Source organism: Elephas maximus, chromosome 3 (genome assembly GCF_024166365.1).
Source record: "Elephas maximus indicus isolate mEleMax1 chromosome 3, mEleMax1 primary haplotype, whole genome shotgun sequence".
Lineage (NCBI taxonomy): Eukaryota > Metazoa > Chordata > Mammalia > Proboscidea > Elephantidae > Elephas > Elephas maximus.
The window spans coordinates 59929183-59934296 of record NC_064821.1 but is presented as its reverse complement, the minus strand read 5'-3'; the positions used below and the strand labels follow the sequence as shown (position 1 = coordinate 59934296).

Sequence of the window (5114 nt, the reverse complement as noted above, 5' to 3'; positions counted from 1 at the left end):
GCTCTGAGGGCCTCTGTGTCCACGAAACTGTTCAACGGAGCTGGGAAATCAGGAGGGCATGCATGTCTGCATGCATCACTTGAGGTCTCTCCTGTACACCTTGTGTGTGACGAAGGGTGTCACTTTTGCAAAACCCATTCTCCAGGGTTGCTGAGTGTGAACAGGAGAGCACAGGGCCAAGGAAAGAATCTGGGACCACCTGGGAGAGGAATCTAGAAAAACCCACCTGCGCTTCTCCCTCACAGAACTCTCAGCATGAAGACCCTCCTGCTGTAGGTAGTAATCGTGGCCTTGGGTAAGAGCTGACCCTGATCTTCACCCTAAGGGGGACAGGCCAGGGCAAGAAGCACCCGCCTCTCCCAGTTTTCCTTCCCATGGCAGCAAGGTCTCTCCAAGGGGGAGAGGGATAGAGACCAGCAGGGTGGAGAAAGGGAGTGAAGAGAGGGGCAGGGAGGGAGGACACAGGGCCTAGTCCCCATCAGCAACCAGTTTCCTTCCAGGCCTGCTGCAAGTCCAGGGAAGTTTACTGGATTTCCGAAAAATGATCCAGTTGGTGACAGGAAAGGAAGCTATATCCAGCTATGGTTTCTATGGTTGCCACTGTGGTCTTGGTGGTAAAGGATCCCCCAAAGATGCGACGGATCGGTGAGGCCACTCTTCATCTCTCTCCCCTCTGCTCACTTCTGGCACATAACCCCAGGGGGTCGAGGCTGGAACCGCAGTCTGCAGGGTGGAAACTCTGCTCTAGGCTCCAGAGTCACCATGTCTCTCCAGGGCCAAGGAGGGGAGAGCCAGGGGAGGCTAGCTCCTTTGAGCCATGGGAAAGTGACCCCAATGGGACATCCTCATCACAGGTGCTGCGCTGAACACGACTGCTGCTATAAACGTCTGGAGAAACGTAGGTGTGGCACCAAATTCCTGAATTACAAGTTTACCAAGAGTGGAAGCCAAATTGTCTGTGGTAAGACACAGTTCTATGACCCCACATGGTTTCCTTATTCAGTGTCCACTGTGCTGAGTACTGGGCTGGGCACCAGATATAGAAATACAGAGGGATATTGTCCCTGCCTCAAAGGCTCATAGTTGAGTGAGAGGTAAAGAAAATGAAAGCCCAATATGGTAAAGACTCCAGTAGGAAATAAACAAAAAGAAGGAGCCCTTAACAAAGCATGAAGTTCAAGGGAGGTTTCTGAAAGTGGTGGCCTCTAGGCTGAGTCGTAAACACTGTGCAGGGATAGCCAAGTTGGATGAGCAGGGCAGGAAGAGGCAAGAGCATAGTCAAAACCTGGAGTGTGCTCAGGGGAACTGCAAGCAATTCTGTGTTGCTGAACAGAGCCATGTGGGGAAAAGGAGGAGTGGTGAGAGGCAATGCTGGAGAGATAGGAAGGGGCTAGATCAAGACGATTAGGGGCAATGTTGGTTCAGTGGTAGAATTCTCACCTTCCATGCAGGTTTGATTCCTGGCCAATACACCGCATGCACAGCCACCACCCATCTGTTCGTGAAGGCTTACATGTTGCTGTGATGCTGAACAGGTTTCAGTGGACTTTCCAGAGTAAGATGGACTAGGAAGAAAGGTCTGGTGATCTACTTCTGAAAATCAGCCAATGAAAACTCTGTGGATCACAAGAATCTGATCCACAAGCAATCACGGGGTTGACACAGGACCAGGCAGTGTTTCATTCATTTGTGCATGAGATTCCCATGAGTTCGGGTCCAACTCAATGACAGCTAACAACAGCAACAACAGATCAAGTAAGGCCTTCGTGGCCATGTTCCATTTAGATTTTATCCTAAAGCAACGGTTGTTCTTTTTTGGTGCCATCAACTTGATTTTCAACTCATAGCAACCCCAGGTGAGAGAGTAGAACTTCCCAATAGTGTTTTCTAGGCTGTAATCTTTATGAGAGCAGATTGCCAGGTCTTTTCTCCCATGCAGACACTGGGTGAGTTCGAATCACCAACCTTTCAGTTAGCAGTCAAGCACTTAACCATTGCACCACCAAGATTCCATCTTGAAGCAAGAAGGAGGTATTAGCAAAAGAGTGACATGAGATTTGCATTTCTGGGGACTCACTGTGGCTGCAGGGTGGATGGAGGCAGGATGGAAGGGAGACCTGTGAGAAGCCTATTACCGGAATCCAGCCAAGAGATAGTAGGATTTTGACATAAAACAATGGTGGTCAAAATGGAAAGGGTTGGACAATGAAATTAAGATGGGTTTGAAAGGTAGAAATATCTGAGTTTGGTGACTGACTGGGTAGGGGGTTAGAATAGGAAGGTGTTAAGTGGGCATGTGACTGTATGGATGGTAGTACCACAACTGAGATAAAGACCACAAGAAGAGGGCTTGGGCAGGGGCATGGGGTGAAGGAGGAGGAGTTTTGTTTGGGACACATTGAGTTGAAGGGGACTTGGAACACCCAGGAGATGACCAGCAGGCAGCTGGATGTGTGAACTTGCAGCTCAGGGGAAGGGTCTGCACTGGACACATAAAATCAGGAGTCAGCAGCAGAACTGGACATGATCACCTGTTTAATGCTGAAGGGCCCAGAACAGAGATAGAGCAGGAATAATCAGAGAGGGAGGAGGAGAGCTGACAAAGGAGGATCAAAAAAGTTGGTAAGAAGATGGTTGCAAGAAAGGAGAAGATTAACAAGAGCCAGGTTAACAGAGGGGTTTGCCAAGGTAAGGATTGTCAAGAATCCTTTGGATTTAGAGGCAGGAAGGTCAGGAAGAGCTCAGTGAGAGCTGTCCCCATGAAGTGGTGAGGGCAAAGCCAGACTGGAGTGCGTTGGGGTATAAATGGAAATGAAGAAGTAGAGAGAGTAAGTACAGATAATTTTTTGGAGAAAGTTTTGCTCTGAAGGGGAAGAGAAGGATGAGCTGGTGGCTAGAAGGCTTTGCTCAATGTCCTCAGACAGCAGATCCATGAGCAGAATTTTTAAAAATCATGGACTCTCACTCAACACCTTCAGTACTTTAGGATCAGAAGTGCTTTAGGATCATCTTGCCCATTATGACCTCTCCATAGGATCATGTATCTTCAGAAGGCTTTGAGTTGCAAGCATCAGGATAGTGAGGTTGTATGAGTCTCGCATAACAAGAAGTCTGGAAGAGGGCAATGCCAGGCTGGGGCAGCTTCTCAACCATATTGTCAATATTGTTAGATACTGCTCTGCCATGTTGGCAGTACCTAACTCGTGGTGTCAAGACACAAGCTGCAGCTCCAAGCATCATGGCCTCACACTCCAAAAGAGGCTTTCCCATTGTACACGTCCCTTTTGAGGGAGGAAAATAATCCTTCCCAGAAGTTCTCAGCAGCTTCTCCTGTGACTCATTGGCCAGAATGGGGTCACATGTTAGCCAGAGATCAATCACTGCAAACTTGCTGGCTTACATCAATCAGGAGCCATTCTCAGGGGCTGGGCACTTGGCCCACTGGACAAATCTGTTAGCAAGAAGAAGAAAACAGTGGTAGTTAGGAAGGCATGTAAGAGAGTCTCCCCGTGTTTGGCTACTGTGTGTCCATCAGACTGGAAACTATCTTCCTGAGGGCAGGAATCCTGTCTCCATTAATCAGAAATATCTGAACATAGGTGCTTGTCTCCATCTAGGAACTTCTGGAGAACAGGGACTGTGTCTTCTCCTCCAGGGTTCCCAGAAGAAGTCATAAAATATAAAACCCCTGTCCCGTGTCTATTTTCTTGTGATTTCAGCAAAACAGGACTTCTGCAAGAGCCAGCTGTGTCAATGTGATAGAAATGCTGCCTACTGTTTGGCGAGAAACCAGAAGACCTATAATAAAAAGTTCCAGTACTACTCCAATGGGCAGTGCAGTGGGAAGACCCCCAGCTGCTGAAAGCTGCCTCTTTCCCCAGAGCCTCACCACCCAATGCTGAGCTTCCTTCTCTAACACTGCCACTCCCTGCCCTGGCCAAGTCCCCTGGGAATGAAGAAAATACCTCTCTCCCATCCTAGAGACAAGCCGGGGGCTCCCCTTCTATCCTTGCCCAGAATGAGAAGCCAAAGCCTGGCTGATTTATGCCTGGCCCCTTCCCTCTCCTTCCTCAGTCAGCAGGAGATTTCTCTGATGGTGGCTTCTCTGATCTCCTCCTAGTCCAACTTCCTGCTTAGCTGGAGCATCTACAGTCCTGGGGGTCTCTTCTGAATAAAGCAATTCATTGGCAAACCATGTGCACACATTTGTGGGAATATGCACAAGTGCTCACAACACCTAGCAGTGTTTGATTCTGTTGTACATAGGGCCGCTATGAGTCAGAGCCAACTCGGACTCCACAGAACCTAACAACAAGAAGATGTGTCAGCCTTAAACCAGGCATCCCCATGTGCACATGGCAGATGTAGGCCAGCTGTGCACACGTCTTATTGCTATTGTTGTTAGGTGCTGTTGAGTCGTTTCCGACATATAGTGACCCTATGCACAACAGAACAAAACACTGCCCGGTCCTGAGGCATCCTTACAATCGTTGTTATGCTTGAGCTCTTTGTTGCAGTCACTGTGTCAATCTACCTGGTTGAGGGTCTTCCTCTTTTCCGCTGACCCTGTACTCTGCCAAGCATGATGTCCTTCTCCAGGGACTGAACCCTCCTGACACCTAGACACATGTTTATGTGAGGATGTGCAAATGTGTGCATGCGTGTTCATCCCCTGCAGGGACATTGAGAGTCTGAGCTCCAAGCATTCCAGTATAGTTGCATCTCCTCATCCCTGCTCATAGCCACGGGTGCCCACTCAGGCCTAACATAGGCTGGTACAGAGAGTGATGCCGTGTCATGCGGGTGCACTCACTGTGTGCATGGGCTTATATAACTACATGTGTGCACCTTTCCATGTGCAAATATCTCCATGTGTGTGTCCATGTGCCACAAAGATAATAACTGTTGAGAGTTGCACATAGTACACACACACATTATGTGCCAGGTATTATGAATTTAAACCCATTGCTGTGAAGACGATTCCATTCTGATCATAGAGACACTATAGGGCAGAGTAGATCTACCCCACACCATCCTCACAGTCATTGTCATGTTCAAGCTCACCGCTGGAGCCACTGTGTCAATCCATCTTGTTGAGGTGCTTCTTCTTTTTC

The 5114-nt window shown here is 48.6% G+C and overlaps 1 pseudogene; it reads left to right on the top strand.

The window, feature by feature from the left end:
* Positions 1 to 255: 255 nt before the first annotated feature.
* Positions 256 to 3862, top strand: LOC126072661 (phospholipase A2, membrane associated-like; annotated as a pseudogene).
* Positions 3863 to 5114: the final 1252 nt, after the last annotated feature.